This window comes from Solanum pennellii, chromosome 4 (genome assembly GCF_001406875.1).
Source record: "Solanum pennellii chromosome 4, SPENNV200".
NCBI lineage: Eukaryota > Viridiplantae > Streptophyta > Magnoliopsida > Solanales > Solanaceae > Solanum > Solanum pennellii.
Genome location: NC_028640.1, coordinates 53,006,225 through 53,025,008, shown reverse-complemented (window position 1 = coordinate 53,025,008; position 18,784 = coordinate 53,006,225). Strand labels below are relative to the sequence as shown.

Here is an 18,784-nt window from a genome sequence, read left to right as displayed (position 1 = left end):
ACCAGCAAGAAAATTCTTCTTAGCCAAATAGGTATTCCCCCTTTCGCTCATATGACTAAGCCTCTTGTGCCACAAATCTGATAAAGCCTCGCTCTCCACCAAATTTATAGAGTCACCAAGAATCGATCCTTGTGTCACGTATAAATTTTAATGTTTTCTTCCTCGAGCTAAAATCAATGAGCCTTTGGTGAGCTTCCATTGGCCATTGAATAAGTCATTATAATAGCTATCATCATCTAGTTGTCCTACAGAGATCAAAATTAAGGGGATGTCTGGAGCATGCTTGAAACTCTGAAGGACCAACGTTGAACTAGTATTGATTTTCAAACAAACAGTGCCAATAACGAACACCTTAACCTCACGAGCAATATTGATTTTCAAACAAACAGTGCCAATAACGAACACCTTAACCTCACGAGCATTACTCATCTTTAACACCTCAGAGTTAACAGAAGTATAAGATGAAAATAAGTCTTTTCTTGGTGTGACATGTGATGTGGCTCCAGAATCTACTATCCAACTTGTATCTTGAGATACAAAATTGATGACGTCTTTATCACAAGCGAAGAGAAGGTCATCTTGGACAATGAACAACATTACTTTCATTGTTTTCTTCCTTTTTCCCTTCTTTAAGATCTTGCTTCAATTGTTTGCAAAATATTTTAAAATGTCCTTTCTTTCCACAATGATAACATATAATATTTGGATTCTTTAATTTTGATTTGCTTCTGCTTTTACCTCTACTCCTCGGGTCTCTTGTCCTATGTCTCCCTCGATCTTCTGTATATAGAATATCTGAATGTGAAGATATGTCTTGAGATTTTCTTCTAACATTTTAATTCAACAAACCACTTTTTGCATATTCCATAGTCACCTTTCCACTAGTGGTAGAATTTGTTAAATAAACACGAAGACTTTCCAAGAATCCGGTAGAGTATTAAGAAGCCAAAGTCCTTGTATTTCATCATCAAAATTAACACTCATTCCTGATAGTTGATCAAGAATACTCTGAAAATCATTTATATGATAAAGAATAGAACTGCTCTCCTTGTACTTAAAGGTCATCAATTTCTTTAACAAGAACAACTTGTTATTGCCAGTTTTTGAAGCGTAAAGCGTGTCCTACTTTTCCCACAATATTCTAGAATGTGTCTCATTCACAATATGATTACGAACATTATCTTCAATCCATTGTCTTATATATCCACATTCTTATTAGTGCTCAAATTCTTAACTATCATTCGTCACATTCTTGGGTTTATGATCAAAAAAACCAGAAGATGCATCTTCTTCACGAACAATAGACCTTTCATCTTGCTTTTCCATATGTTGTAGTTTCTTCCATTTAGACATATAATCTTGCTCATATTCCCCTCCATATAGATAACTAACCTTAGCTCTGATACAAGTTGTTGTGACGAAAAGATGAAACCAAAAATCTAACAATAAAGAACACCAAGTTTAACGTGGAAAAACCCTTCAAACCGAAGGTAACCACCACGGGATCGACAAGATCCAAATTGCTTCACTATACGAATAAGAGGGTTAAAAATATTCTTCTAATGGCTACACAACAAGTTCTAAAAAAGAACAAACAATAGCTTCTGTTGTAGATCTAAAACAGTATTTTGCTGACATTTGAATCCAATCTCCACCATTTAAATCAACCACCAAGATGTCACGAACACTCAGTCCAAATTTCAGCACGATCCAACGGTTAGTTAATCAGGAAACACGATTTGAATATTGTTGGTCGGAGAAAAAGACTACAACAACATAACCCTTTTCCTTCTCTCTTTTCTCTTGTTGAAAGCTCTCTCAAAAACCTCTGTTGTGTTCTAATGACTTTCAAATACAATATCAATGACCAATTGAATTATTCTCTCAAGACCATCCTCTATTTATAGAGTTGTGTTTTTCCTTACAAAGCCAAAACCAACTACAAATAGGATTACAATTCCAATCCTTTTCCTAATAGAATTGGAAATCAAATAAAGAGAATAATTTCAATCCTTTTTCAAGTAGGATTAGGCCATGGGACTTTGGCTGGAAGATGGTCAATAGACCAACAGTTATGTGCTCCACACAACTGGCAAAGAAAGTTTTATATAGTGTAAGCTCTTATGAGAAACCCAAGGGTATTTGAATCAAGGATCTTTGATCCTATCCATGAGTGATTTGTAATTGATCTGTTGAATCATGTCCATATTAGAAATGTGCATGATAGATCAATTCTTTCCTTGCGTGAGGATTTTGAGTCTTGGCTTGATAGTCGTGTGTGATTTGATTCTTTCCTTAAGTTTATTTATCTCGTACTCTTTGTAAATATTGGTTTGATGATATTTCCTTAACATTTTCCCTTGATTTTATCTTCGATATCCTTGATTGATTTTCCTTGAATGCGACTTTCATTTCACATGTTGTGAGATTTTATCTGATTGACCAAATATTTACATTCCATTCTTAACTGCTGCGCCTATCCTTTGTGTGATCACTAAGAGGATCCCGATTGTAGCCTTGTACTTGTGTTGTATCTTGTTTACATCCTGCATCAAGAACCTGGTCAGTATTGTCATTATTAAAATATTTGAATATGAGGTTAACAAAACATTGTCAAGTTTGTAAATTTTTATTTTATTTTAATTTTTTTGAAAAAAAAATAAGTACTCCCTTGAACTATGTTCGAAATTTTAAGAATACACATTTTCTTTATATGTCCTAATACCTCCTAGAACTATTTTGAAATGTAATAAATACACATTTTTTGGTGTTAAGGTGGCTTAGAGCGTGTTGAAAGTAAATAACAAGTAAAAAATATGAAGAAAGAAAAAAATTAATCAGTATTCAACATATTTTCTTTCTTAATTAAACATTTTAGCATTAGTTAGTAAACATAATTGATAAGTAATCTCAGTGATTGCTCAAGCTAATTAGTGGTCTAAAGTCAAAAATAAGTTGGAAGCCTAAATTTTAATTACTTTTTTTTCAATGTGAGATTCAAGTTATTTATTTCTTTTTGATAAAAAAGGTTTTATTTATTTATTTATGTATGTATGTATGTATGTATGTATGTCTTTATGTATGTATGTATTGATCTTGTGGTCTTAAACATATCATGTGAAAGATAAATTCAAAAAATGGTCCATAAAAAAAATCTTAAACAAATTAAAACATTTTTTTTTGCTAAAAAGCTTAAGATAATTTTATTATTACTAAAAAACATTAGGCCTTTCAATTTTGGGGTTTAAGGCACATGCCTCATATTTAAAGGCATTGAGTCACCCTCGGAAGAAACCCTAATTAAAACAACAATAACAAGAAATATAATCTGATGATGGTTGTATCTAAATTCATTGTGTAATGGTGGTGGTAGCAACAAAATTAAGTTATTTCAAAATTGTTTCCCTTAAGATTGTAGTTTTTCAAATAATTACACTATTAAGAAAAAGTAAAATATTTGTGAAATTCTAATTATCTTATCTTGAAAAAACATAGATTAAAGGCATATTGACTTAGGGCTTAGTCTTGAATAATGAGTATCACCTTGTTCAACAATCAATATTTTTTTCTATTTTATAGGAATCTGATTCCTCATTCAAGTCTTAATGGTTTTAGGTTTTATTATGGGGATGGATATGAATATTTGAATTAACAAAATAATACATTTTCTCATGATTTTGGTATTCTTATTAATAGTTTATACTTAAATTAAAATTTTAGGATGTATTTTTTTATTATGTTTCACCAAAATATTGAAATTAAGTGTGTAGTTCACTAAATTAATATTTTATGCTTCTTGTAGAACAAATGTTTGGGGTCATAGATGCCAAAAGAGGTTAATTTTAATACTAGTATTAGTTGTACCAGAGTTAAATTTACGGTCAAACATTCTACTAAAATTACATACAAACTATTGTTATATATACTACCAAATGACACCTTTAGTGCTAAAGGAAGTGTTAAGTATTATCTATTCATTTATAATGTTACCACAAACACATGTCATTCCTATAGTATTTTGATGTAAGCACTCAATACTATAAAGTTCTAGTACAACAAGTATAACATCACTAATTTAAACATCTAAGTTTTTTTCAAATTCTATACAAAAATACTTTATATATGTTTGATTTAACCTAAGCCAAACAAATTTACATCAAGAGTTTCAGATTAAAGAAATCAATGCAAATGTCAGCTATAAATAATTTCTTTATCATTTTTTAAGCATGGAAAAAGGTTACATTTGCCTTCTATTATGCACCTTTTCTTTTAATCTTAGAGTTGTGACATATTTGTTTGTTGTTCATGTATTGTGTACTTTGACCTTCCCTATCGTAGTTTTGTTTACTTTCTACAGATTGTCATACCTCCGGATGAACAAGGACTGAGTTTACCTTCTCCTGATCGACTAAGCAACCTTAACATTCATTTAATCGATGACATTCTAAGTAGGTTGTCTTTTCGAGATGTTGTTAGAGTTTGTACACTTTCGAAGGACTGGCAATATATTTGCTGGAGAGTTCCACATGTGAAGTTTGATCAAACAATGTGGAAAACACCCGAGGACTTGACGTCCCCTACCATTGGATTTATTCCAATTTTTGATAGTTTCCTCAGGTTTCATAGAGGAATAATATTGAAGGTCGCCCTCAATATTATTAATCTAATAGTGTGTCATTATGTTGACCGTTTGATTTTTTCCCTCGACACTGATCATCTTCAACATTTTGACCTTAAACTTCCATTTACTTATCCTCCATACAGATTGCCTAACTTCTTTTTTAATTGTCAGCATTGAGGCATTTGTATCTCAAGGAATGTGAAATACCGCTTCCATGTTTCTTTAAGGGATTTAATAAGTTGATTAGGCTAATATTGAAATCTTTCACGTTATCTTCTGATACGTTTGAAAGTTTGATCTCTAATTGCCCGTTGCTTGAGGATTTAGTGCTGAAAGACATAGACAATCCGTACTTCATGAGTATTAATGCTCCGAAGCTAAGGTCATTTATATTTCGTGGCGATATACAATTGATACATCTTGAAAATGTCCCCGTTCTTTCCAATGTTCAGTATGCGCCTACAGAATTAGTTCTAGAGGACGAAGATGATTTTGTCAATATTTTTTCGTCTATTCCTGGTCTCGAGTGTTTCAGCTGGGATCTTTATGAGGTAATGTTCCTTCATTTTACTTAATGATAATGTATTTGCATGTGTTCTTTTTTTTTTTTGGAATTTCAGTCATCCATATTTTTTTCATTTTATTCGCAGGTCGATAATGGATCAACTAAAGTTATACAAACAAGGTTTCCATCAGTTCTTAACTGTCTGAAATGTTCATGTCTTGGATTACTCTTGGAGAGCTTTTTGAGCTTGCGTTTGCTCTTTGCATAATACGGAGCTTTCCAAATTTGGAAGAAATTGAAATTAAGGTTGTCACTAATGTTTATTTTTCTCTCTTTCTTTTACATGTTTTTATATTCGCATGTAATAACTTGATGGTTTTTTTCTTGATTTTTCTTAGGAATATATCCTTAGTGATGGAGATTATTTCGAATGTGTACCCCAGGAAGTTGTTGATTAGATTCGTGCAAGCTTTTTGGATATCACATTTAATCATCTGAGGACAGTTAAGTTTTATGATGTACTATTCGAAGAGGTTGAAATGCAGCTTATCAAGGTTTTCTTTGCAAATTCTCCAACACTGGTGAAAATGGTAATCAAGCCTCGTCAAATGGAAACTAACAAATCTCTCAACGCACTCGCGGAGATAACAAAGTTTAAACGGGCATCATCTAAAGCATAAGTCATGTATCTTGTTGATTAGTATCGTTATCACAATCCTTCTTAATCTTTTGCTAAAATATTTTGGAAGTACAAACAGAAACGAGACGTTTGGTTGATGGAGTAGCAAGGCTGTGTTTTGCCTTGGCTGTAAGGTACTATAATGAGTTTATCTTCTTGGAAACATATAATTGTGAACTTAGATGAATGTTTTGAATACTCTCTTTGGGAATAGAGATGGTTTTAAATTTCATGCTTGTTATTGATTTAAGACTTTGGTTGTTTATTTTGAAATTATGATGTGTGTTGCAGAACCAACAAAGATTTTGCATGACATTCTTGTAATTGATTCATCTCTGAAATAAGACATGGCGTTGGAAGTTGGAACTATCACGGGTTAATTCAGGTAGAAAATGAAAAACACATGATGATTTACATATAAACTCGCAACAGGAAAAAGAAAATGAAACTTTAAATGTGTCTTAATTATCTTTTCCTTAATTTTTTTTTTACTATATATATTCTCTCTATTTTAATATTTGTGAAATATCTTAAATAAGATATATTACATACTTTAACATGTAAAATGACCGTATGATATTCAAAATATTTAAACGAGAAAATGTATATTAGTTGGGAGTTAATATATATACTCTTAGAATCATTAAGAGAACCGAAAAAAGAAGTTTTAGTTGTTAAATACGAAATCAAATTTGCTCTTTATTTCAGATGGGGCACAAAGGTCGATTTGATTTAATTTTTAATTAGAAAAAACCTAAACTAACTATTTCATTTTATTAGTTCTAAAAACTAAATCAAATCATGTAAAGTTGGATTTTTCAGTTTCGACTTTAGCTTATTTTTTTGATTTATTTTATTTTTTTTATAATTACACGATGATTGAAAAAGAGATTAAATATATTTTCAAAATTTTTAAAACACGATAAAATTCACCTAGATAAAAAATACTTTCAACATTCGTTACAAAATAAATTGTTAACATCAAAACTTAAACTATAATAGTATAATTTAACTTTCATCTTAATACAAAATAAAATAATTTCAAAAGCTTGTGTCTTCAGTTTCTTCCTACACCTCCATTTGAGAAGACAAAGAGAGCAGAGTGCTTCACATCCATCCTCTCTCAAGTTCTTCTTCTTCTTTGTTAACACAAACTCTCTGCTTTTATGGTTCTTGTTCTATAGAATTTTGATATCAAGATTGCATTTATATTTTTTGGGTATTCTTTAATATGATGAAATTGAAGTGGGGTTTGCTTAAAACTTGATGGGGTTAATGTTTTTCAAGGACATGGTGTGTTGGTAGGTGTAGGTCTATCATGGATGTGTTTCAATAGTGGCGGAATTAGGATTTTTACTAGGTTGAAATAGGAATAATAAGTTTCTAAGTTTTGGATAACTAAAACAACACTTATTTTACTTGGATTTGATATACTTGAGCTGTTGGTCTTTCGAAAACATTCTCTTTTTCAGTACACAAGTAAACTAGGTAGTGTGTACTCTAACCGGACAGTTTCGAGATTCCTTACATATTGTGTTCTTGTTTATTTTCTGCAAATTCTTGTTGTAGTAGTCATTTGACGGTATGCTTCCAAATGGGAAAGCAACAACTTTTACCTCCGCGATGTACTTATAAACCTTCCTGATAATATAATTGATGACATTCTAACGAGGTTGCCTTTACGAAATGTTGTGAGGACAAGCATCTTATCAAAGAAATGGAATATAATTAGCATAAACTTCCACAACTGAAATTTGATCAAACACTTTGGAAAACAACAAAGAACTTGATATCACTTGATATATTTCCTCTCTAGGAATGGCAATCAACATGTTGTCCTTAAACCTCCGTTAAAGAGTAAGTCATATGAATTGCCTTCTGCATATTTTACATGTTCACAATTGAGGTATCTTTTTCTCAAGGACTGTCATATACGCCCTCATCCGGTCTTTGAGGGATTTGATTAGTTAATTAGCTTAGCACTAATTGAAGTCAATATTTCTTCTGAATTTCTTGGAAGTATAATCTCACATTGCCCGTTGGTTGAGCATTTGGTGCTTCAACACGACGCTATTACAAATCACATTGAAATTAGTGCTCCCAAGCTGAGGTCAATTATCTTCACTGGAAATATAATGTTTTTACATTTAAAGAATGTCCCTCTTCTTTCTAAAGTTTCATATGAGCCTACATAATTTTCGGTAGAGGTAGAACATGATGTTGACAAGATTTTTGAGTCTATTCCTGCTCTCGAGAATCTCTGCTGGAATCACGAGTATGTTCAGGCAATATACCTTCATAACTTTCATTTTCATAACTTTGAGTCATCCTGATTTTCGACATTTTCTTCATTGGACGTGTATATTGGACCGGCTCCCTTATGCTCTTTTCTATCTTAAACGCCTTCACATATCTTGCATTAATCTAGGAGTATTCTTTGATCTTTCGTTTGCTTTTGCTTGATAACAAGCTCTCTAAATTTAGAAGAAATTGAAATCGAGGTTGTTAATGATGTTTACTTTTCTCTCTCTTTTCCGTATGTATTTGACTTTCATATAATCTTCAATTTTAAATCAAGGCTGATGGTTTTTCTTAATCTTTCTTAAAACTATTTTGAACATGCGCGCCGGGAGGCGGTTGATGATATTCCGGAAAGATTCTCGGATATGACATTTAATCACCTGAGGACAGTAAAGATTTATGATGTAACAGGAGTAGCAGCTGAAATGTAGCTTATCAAGGTTCTATTGGCCAAGTCTCCAACACTGGTCAGAATGATTACCAAGCCCTGTGAAACGAAAGATAAAAAATCATTTAAAGTACTCGCTGAGGTAACAAAATTTCTCTGTACATCATCTAAAGCAGATGTTCTTTATAGTGTAGATTAGAATCCATATTACGATCCTGTTTGATCTTAACTAGTCTTTAATCAGATCATAATCTTTTGCTAAAATGTTTGAAATCGTAAAAAGAATGTTGATACAACAGTAAGGCTGTTATTTTGCATTTGCCAGTGTGAAGACCATCAGTTTGTGAACATAGGTGAATCTTGATGGATGTTTTTGATTAATCTAATTCAATGTCTGTTCTTTGAATGATCTATGGGATGACCCTTTGGTTGGTTATTGATCTTTTTAATATATTCATTGTGGTCCTCAAGGTCATTGTGCATTTTTTTATTTGTTATGATCATGGAATGAGTTGAGCGTAAATGGAATAGTAAGGATTCATATAGGTGATTTAAACTAGTTGTTTTATGAGAGTCGACGACGTTGTTCACACAAGATTTTGAATAGTTAGAAAGAATGAAAATCGATTAAATCCTTTGATCTTATTGGTTTGTAAACAATACCCCTTTTGAATGGAAAATATAATCCCCNGGGGTGGGGGTGGGGGTGGGGTCAGTTGTTTGTAAATCAGTCTTTTTCCTATACAGTCAGAACATATCCCATTCCTTTATGCAACTTCCATATAACCATATATATACAAGCTCAATCAAACCCTATGCAGATAAAAAGTCTGGTATATAAGTTGAGAAGAGTAAAGGGGAGGGTCTATCATCCACTGAGTTATAAACCGTGCACTATTGACCCTCGAGGACTTCTTGGTTATAAAAAAAACCACAAAAAAGCCAAGCTCAATAACATGCAACAATATTACTTGAGCATTCTATCTTAGATGCCTTTTTTTGGTTTCATCTAATTGACTATCTTTAATAATCAAAAGCAGATGTTGTGTATCTTGTTGATTAGTATCGTTATCACAATCCTTCTTAATCTTTAGTTAAAATGTTTTGGAAATACAAACAGAAACCAGACCTTTGGTTGATGGAGTAGTAAGGCAGTGTTTTGCCTTCTCTTTAAGGTACTAAAAAGATTTTATCTGTTTAGAAACATAGAATTGTGAATGTTTTGAATACTCTGTTTAGTAACATAGATGGTTTTTACATTCATGCGTGTTCTTAAATGATGTATGATTTTAGACATTGGTTGTTTATTTCAAAGTTATGTTGTGTGTTGATTTCTATTGGGGAGCTTGAAACATTGAGTGGAAACTTACTTTATGGCTAGTAGGAATTTCTTTCCTGTTATGGGATTAGTCCAAGTTAGATCGAGAAGTATTTATGTCGGACATGATTCGTCCTCATCTATGAAGAAGAAACTCGAAGAAGCATCATTCAATTTGGGGTTCTTGTATTGATGTTTATTTTGGAGCATAATAATAGAAATATTAGATATTAATGTGATTATAAATTATTTTATTAAAATTATGAGTGAGAATATGTCTTTTTTATTTTATATTAGTTATTTATTTTTCTCATTAGAAAAAATCATAAATAAAAATGATAAATTTCATTAATTTGGACTTTAAGAATCTTTTTCTCAAGGTTTACAAACTTGATTACATTTATAAAAATAAAAAAAGAATAATTTTAAGGATAAATGAGATAAAAATGATGGGACAATTATCTGTAACAAAGTGAACAATTAATATAGGACTATGAAAAGACTTTCTTTTCGAAACAGCCTAAAAAAGAGTAAATATAACATAAATTAAGTGGAAAAGAAGGTAAAAATTAATGTTATTATTTATTTAGAGAAATTGGCACGTATATTTAGTTACTGAAAATTTACTATGATCTGTCCAATTTAATCCACTTATTTTTTTTTGCATGTGACATTTAATACCTTAAAATAGTTAAATTTGATTGTGTAGGCCACTTACAAATTCAATTTTCTGATGTTATGATTTTTTAATTGTAGGAAATTGTCATTTTTATGTAAAAGAGATACAGAAAATACCAAGAGATATCATTTGTTCAGTATTATAGACACAAATTTTGTACATTTTAACTATTTTTATGTAAGGGCGAATCTAGAAGGAGCAAAGGTATATTCATTTGAATTTTCTTGACAACAAATTTATATGATATATATATAAGATTTTTTTTGGTGTTTATATATAAATATTAATTCCTTAGTATAAATGTCTTTGTACATTGTAAGGCGTTTAAATTTCACTTGTTTAATTACCATTTTTTAGTAGACCATGAAAAAGTTAGAGGTTTTGTAGTAGTATGAGTTTTTATACATATTCATAAAATATTTTTATCAATAACGTTATAGTGTACTAAAATATTTTAAAGAACTAATAAAATAATTAAACTTAGCAAAAATTGAGTTGAGTTGTGCCTTGACTCATTATCTGCCCAGTTTTGGCTCAATTCATATTCATCCAATCAAATTCAGTTCGGATTAGATCTTGACCCGTTTGTTATCTTGACCCATTATGATTGACCTCAAATTGATCCAATTTTCTCAAATACCGTCCCTAACAATGCCTAAGATTAAAATAGAAGAAAAATCAATGAAACAAATGCACTTAAACAAGAAAAACTAATTAAAAACTATCAAATAGTTATCCTCTTTTGGACGAGTCGCGATTTAACAGAGCAAATGAAGATTAGCCAAGAAATCCCTAATGTTACAACCAAATTGTAGATAGTCATGTGTATTTACCATTTTTCTATGAAATAAAATGATTAGCTATAAATAGTAATTATTTTTAGCATACACTACAAATATTACTAATATGATAATTACATATCATAAATATGTTGTACCATATAAGTTTTATTTTATTTTAATAATTAAATAGATTCACCATTTCATTAGATTACATGTTGAGCAACAAAAATAATAACATTTTCCGTGAAATCCTATAAATTGGTCCTTTTATGATCATTAGGGTTACTACCTCCACTCGATTCAATCACAAAAGTTACAGTAGCGTAAGATAGGGCAAAGGGACATTGATTTCGTTTTCAGCCTCAAATACGCTCGTTCAAAATTCTGGTATGTATATATATTAATGTCTTAATAAGCATAAATATGTATGCTTTTACATGCCGTATCAAAGCCTGGAACTTGAACTAATGATTTTCTCTCAAGAAGTAACTTTATCTTGTTATCACAAGCGAACAAACATTCATATGTGTGGGCGCATATACTTCTATATCGATCTCCGACAAAAAAGAAGATATAATTTACAGCGCACTCTTAATGAGTGTATAGCTATCCTTGTGCTAAAGGAATCACCCACAAAACTAGGGTTTGAATCTGTCTAAAGCCCTTATTTCTTTTTAAGTTTATTGTGATATGGGGCGGGGGGTAAAATTCACTTAGTAAACTACCAGTAGTCGATAGTCGACTTACTTGCAAAGTGGTAGGAAGATAAACAATAACAGAAAGTTGCAGTAAATAATTGACACAAAAGATTTTATCCTGGTTCAGATCACCAACACGGTGTCTAGTCCAGTCCCCTTGGGATTTAAGGGTTTCCCTTAAGAGATTTGAAGAGATCTTCGTGTTATACAAACTTGAAACTTTATCATGTCTACAGCTAAATGTCTACTTTTGACCTCCTCATTGTCCAGCAATAAAAGAGCGGCAAAATCAACCGAGATTTTTTAGGGTTCAGGAGAATTCTCCCGAGCTTTGACTGAGTCCTTTTTTACTCACTTTTCACCAACCTGCACATACCCCATACTAGAAAACGTATGAGAATAATAAGTTGCATTTATAAGATAAGTGGTAAACATAGAAGGATCCACAAAACTGTTCACAATAATCTTCGAGATAAGCAAGGCATATGGAAGAGTTGCCGAGACATTCAAGTCTTCAACACTTTAGCACATATACGCCTTGAACCATTCTGCCCAGTTGATGCGGTATTTTTTAAGCATGAAGTAGAGAACAAATACATCACGAGTAGATATGTGCGAGAATATGCTTCTAAAAACATATATATAAGGGCCCAAAGTCAGAAATGTGAGTGTCGGGTTCAATNGCAACTTCAAGCAAATATTTTCCTTCTTGAAGTCGTTTGCGCTGATGATTTCCTTTTTGAATTTATGACCTACGAAAAATGAGATCAACGCGTTAAGTGTCTATTTTCCAAATCAACTAACTCTAAGGAGTTAACAATCTTCCTCTTTTTCTAAGGATAAGAGTGATCACAATTTTAATTGTAATCTTGACAATCAATTTTATAGAGAAAGTTAGTTGTACTTCCATGAGATTTCATGTCTTATTTCATTGATGTATGCAGCTCTCTCTGTCTTATCTCCCCCATCTCACGGAGCGGTAAGAAAGATATATTTGTTTTCTCCCCCTTTTAATAGTTTCAAAGAATTGCGAAAAGCATACTAGATTAAAACAAAGACAGCAGATACCAGAGTAGTCTAAGAGTCAGAGAGACAAAAAACCAGTAGTCCAAGAGATAGAGAGGTACATGCCCCTATTGAAAGTTAGTGCAAAAAGTAAAGGTTCAGCCAGTAAAGTTAATGACCAACCCAAAAGTACTTGAGGGAGTTATTCACTTACTCGCAGAAGAGTTGTACGAACGTTCCTTATTCCACGGAAGATTGGAGTATGAGGTCTGAACTGTAACACCAAGCACATTGTTGGAGGAGTTGACTCCACTTTTCAGAGAGTCAACTTGTTGGATCAAGCGAGTTACCATTGAGATACCATTCTGCTTAATCATTTCATGGCAATGCACAACTTACCGATATAAGTGTTAGAGTCTTTCTGTAAATGAAATACCTTCCCACAACATCATGAAAGGTCTCCAAGTTTTGTACTATAGCTAAATTTCTATTTTTGACCTCCTCATTGTCAAACAATGAAAGAGTGGCGAAATCCACCGAGATTTTGTAGGGTTCAGGAGAATCCGCCCGAGCTTTGACTGAGTCCTTTTTTACTCACTTTTCACCAACCTGCACATACCCAATACTAGAAAAAGTATGAGAATAATAAGTTACATTTATAAGATAAGGGGTAAACATAGAAGGATCCACAAGAATGTTCACAATAATCCTCGAGATAAGCAAGCCATAGGAAAGACTTGCCGAGACATTCAAGTCTTCAACACTTTACCACATATACGCCTTGAACCATTTTACCCAGTTGATGCAGTAGTTTTTAAGCAGGAAGTAGAGAACAAATACATCACGAGTAGAGATATTACTCAAGGAGCCCTTCTTGGGAATAAGCGTTGTGGCCAGGATATGTGCGAGAATATGATTATCAAAACATAGATATAAGGGCCGAAAGTGAGAAATGTGAGTGTCAGGTTCAACCACGACTCGCTTTTCACCATCTAGAGAAAATTTAAAGTCATCAGTCCATGTTTCGTTCATGTATGGAATTACTCCTGAAACTTTNTTCATGTATGGAATTACCCCAGAAACTTAGTACCAAACACATCTTCGAATAACTTCTCATTGATTATAAAGAGTTAACCGAGCACCAACGATTCTAACTCACCACTGTTAAGTGAGATGCAGAGATTTGCATATAACAGGCGAACCGCTTCATCAAAAAGCTCAAGACCACACAAAGTAAAAAAGTTAGACAGTTTCTGAGATTTGAGATAGGAGCTTACCGGGCAGTGCTACTCCCTTAATCTTTCCTTCTCTTTTTGTTTTAAAAATGTTAACGCTTTGAGTACAAAGCTTTATAAAAGATGAAAGAAGATTACAAATAAGTTAAAGTTAAGTTGTTATTGTGACAAAAAGATTAAACAAAAAATCTAACAATAAAGAACACCAAGTTTAACGTGAAAAAACCCTTCCAACCGAAGGTAACCACCACGGGATCGACAAGATCCGAATTGCTTCACAATACCAATAAGAGGGTTACAAATATTATTCTAATGGATACATAACAAGTGCAAAAAAATAACAAACAATAGCTACACCAACAAAAGATATATAGAAAGAAACACCACCCAAACCCAGCCTCTCTTCGGGATCTAAAACAGGATCTTGATGACCTCCGAATCAAATCTTCACCATTCAAATCAACCAACAAGATGTCATGAACACTCAGTGTGAATTGCAGCACGATCTAACGGTTAGTTATTCAGAAAACATGATTTAAATGTTGCTCGTCGGAGAAAAACTGCAGCAAAAGAACCCTTTTCCTTCTCTCTTTTCTCTTGTTGAAACCTCTCTCAAAAACGTCTCTTATGTTCTAATGTATTTCAAAGACATTATCAATGAGCAATTGAATTATTCTCTCAATATCATCCTCTATTTATATAGTTTTGCTTTTCCTTACAAAGCCAAAACCATCTACAAATATAATTACAATTCCAATCCTTTTCCTAATAGAATTGGAAACCAAATAAAGAGAATAATTCCAATCCTTTTTCAAGTAGGATTAGTCCATGGGCCTTTCGCTCGAACATGGGAAATATCCCAACAAACTCTCCCTGCAGACAAGGGGCCAAATGGACTTAAAGTGAAGTAACTTTTGACAGGCTTCCTGCCTGCCACACTTCTAAAAAACTCATGACTGTCTACAATGAGTTCTTTCCACTTATATCTATGAGTATCTTGCATGACTTCATCATAACTTTCAGGTTCTCCCATGTTAGTCAATAGAATATACTCACCATGAGAATAACGTGTTGAGCTTCACTTCTCTCTAGTAGATCTTCTACAAGAGGTTTCTGGAGCATCTGAAGTGATCATATGTTCTACACTCTGATCATTATCGATATTATTACCTTTGGTTCCCTCATGTTCATAAGATATATTAATAATAGGAATTGGATCAACATCAACTAATCTCTGATCAGTATCAGAATCTAGTTGCTTAGTCTTGTCAATATCTTCAATAGTTTGATCTTCAAAGAGCGCAACATCACGACTTCTAATGAGCTTCTTATCAATTGGATTATAAAAGTAAAGTGCACCACCTTTTGACTTCACTTTAAAAGGACCACATAAATCTGAGTGTACTAGCTCCAATAGCTCAGACTTTCTTGAAGGTGGATGAATGTGAAAAGAAACTCTTCTCTATTTCCCTGCTAAGCAATGAACACATCTTTTCACCTTTCCTTGTTTCATACAAGCAAGAAAATTCTTCTTTGCTAAATAGGTATTCCCCCTTTCGCTCATATGATTAAGCCTCTTCTCCCTAAATTCTGATAAAGCCTCGCTCTCCACCAAATTTATAGAGTCACCAAGAATCGATCCTTTTGTCACGTATAAATTTGAATGTTTTCTTCCTCAACCTACACCCAATGAGCCTTTGGTGAGCTTCCATTGGCCATTGAATAAGTCATTATGATAGTTTTCATCATCTTGTTGTCCTACAGAGATCAAATTTAAAGGAATGTCTGGAGCACGATTGACATTCTGAAGGACCAACGTGAAACCAGTATTGATTTTCAAACAAACAGTGCCAATAACGAACACCTTAACCTCACGAGCATTACTCATCTTTAACACCTCAGAGTTAACAGAAGTAAAAGATGAAAATAAGTCTTTTCTTGGTGTGACATGTGATGTGGCTCCAGAATCTACTATCCAACTTGTATCTTGAGATACAAATTTATGACGTCTTTATCACAAGCAAAGAGAAGGTCATCTTGTCCAACAAGAACAACATTATTGTCATTGTTTTCTTCCTTTTCCCCTTCTTTAAGATCTTGCTTCAATTATTTGCAAAATATTTTAAAATGTCCTTTGTTTCCAAAATGATAACATATAATATTTGGATTCTTGAATTTTGATTTTCTTCTGCTTTTACCTCTACTCCTCGGGTCTCTTGTGTTATGTCTCCCTTGATCTTCTGTATATAGAATATCTGAATGTGAAAATATGTCTTGAGATTTTCTTCTAACTTCTTCATTCAACATACAACTTTTTGCATATTCCATAGTCACCTTTCAACCAGTGGTAGAATTTGTTAAAGAAACACGAAGAGTTTCAAAGAATCCGGTAGAGTATTAAGAAGCCAAATTCCTTGTATTTCAATATCAAAATTAACACCCATTCCTGATAGCTGATCAAGAATACCCTGAAAATCATTTGTATGATAAAAAATATAACTGCTCTCCTTGTACTTAAAAGTCATCAATTTCTTTAACAAGAACAACTTGTTATTACCATTTTTTGAAGCGTAAAGCGTCTCAAACTTTTCCCACAATGTTATAGCATGTGTCTCATTCACAATATGGTTACGAACATTATCTTCAACCCATTGTCTTATATATCCACATACTTGTTAGTGCTCAAATTCCCAATTTTCATTGGTCACATTCTCGGGGTTATGAGCGAAAAAATCGGAAGATGCATCTTCTTCACGAACAATAGATCTTTCATCTTGCTTTTCCATAGTTTGTAGTTTCTTCCATTTAGACATGCCATATTGCTCATATTCCCGTCCATATATTTAACCTTATCTCTGATACCAGTTGTTGTGCCGAAAAGATGAAACCAAAAATCTAACAATAAAGAACACCAAGTTTAACGTGGAAAAACCCATCAAACCGGAGGTAACTACCACGGATCGACAAGATCCAAATTGCTTCACTATAACAATAAGAGAATTAAAAAATTCTTCTGATGTCTACACAACAAGTGCCAAAAAATAACAAACAATAGCTACACCAACAAAAGATAAATAGAAAGAAACATCAGTCAAACTCAGCTTCTGTTCGAGATCTAAAACAGGATCTTGCTGACCTCCGACTTAGATCTCCACCATTTAAATCAACCACCATAATGTCAAGAACACTCAATCCAATTTTCAGCACGATCCAACGGTTAGTTAATCAGGAAACGCGATTTGAATATTGTTGGTCGGAGAAAAACACTACAGCAAAATAACCCTTTTCCTTGTCTCTTTTCTCTTGTTGAAAGCTCTCTCAAAAATCTCTATTATGTTCTATTGACTTTCAAATACAATATCAATGACCAATTGAATTATTCTCTCAAGACCATCCTCTATTTATAGAGTTGTGTTTTTCCTTACAAAACCAAAACCAACTACAAATAGGATTGCAATTCCAATCCTTTTCCTAATAGAATTGGAAACCAAATAAAGAGAATAATTCCAATCCTTTTTCAAGTAGGATAAGGCCATGGGACTTTGGCTGGAAGATGGTCAATAGACCAACAGCTATGTGCTCCACACAACTGGCAAAGAAGGTTTTATATAGTGTAAGCTCTTATGAGAAACCCAAGGGTATTTGAATCAAGGATCTTTGATCCTATCCTTGAGTGATTTGTAATTGATCTGTTGAATCATGTCCATATTAGATATGTGCATGATAGATCAATTCTTTCCTTGCGTGAGGATTTTGAGTCTTGGCTTGATAGTCGTGTGTGATTTGATCCTTTCCTTAAGTTGATTCATCTCGTACTCTTTGTAAATATTGGTTTGATGATATTTTCTTAACATTTTCCCTTGATTTTATCTTCGATATCCTTGATTCATTTTCCTTGAATGCGGCTTTGGCTTCACATATTGTGAGATTTGATCTGATTGAACAAATATTTACATTCCATTCTTAAGTGTTGCGCTTATCCTTAGTGTGATCACTGAGAGCATCCCGATTGTAGCCTTGTACTTGTGTTGAATCTTGTTTACTTCTTGCATCAAGAACATGGTCAGTATTGTCATTATTAAAATGTTTGAAGATGAGGTTAACAAAACATTGTCAAGTTTGTAAATTTTTATTTTTTTTTGAAAAAAAGCATAAGTACTCGCTTGAACTATTGTAGAAATTTTAAGAATACACATTTTCTCTATATGTCCTAATACTTCCTAAAACTATTTTGAAATGTAATAAATAAACATTTTTGGTGTTAAGGTGGCTTAGAGAGTGTTGAAAGTAAATAACAAGTAAAAAATATGAAGAAAGAAAAAAATTAATCAGTATTCAACGTATGTCCTTTCTTAATTGAACATTTTAGCATTAGTTAGTAAACATAATTGATAAGTAAGCTCAGTGATTGCTCAAGATAATTAGTGTTCTAAAGTCAAAAATAAGTTGGAAGCCTAAATTTTAATTACTTTTTTTTCATTGTCAGATTCAAGTTATTTCTTTCTTTTTGATAAAAAAACTTTTATTTTTTATTATCTTAATATATATATATATATATATATATATATATATA

General features: G+C 32.5%; 1 pseudogene; it reads left to right on the top strand.

Annotated features, from left to right (window-relative positions):
- The first annotated feature begins 4,226 nt into the window (after nt 1–4,226).
- LOC107016767 lies at nt 4,227–5,806 on the top strand (annotated as a pseudogene).
- Nucleotides 5,807–18,784: the final 12,978 nt, after the last annotated feature.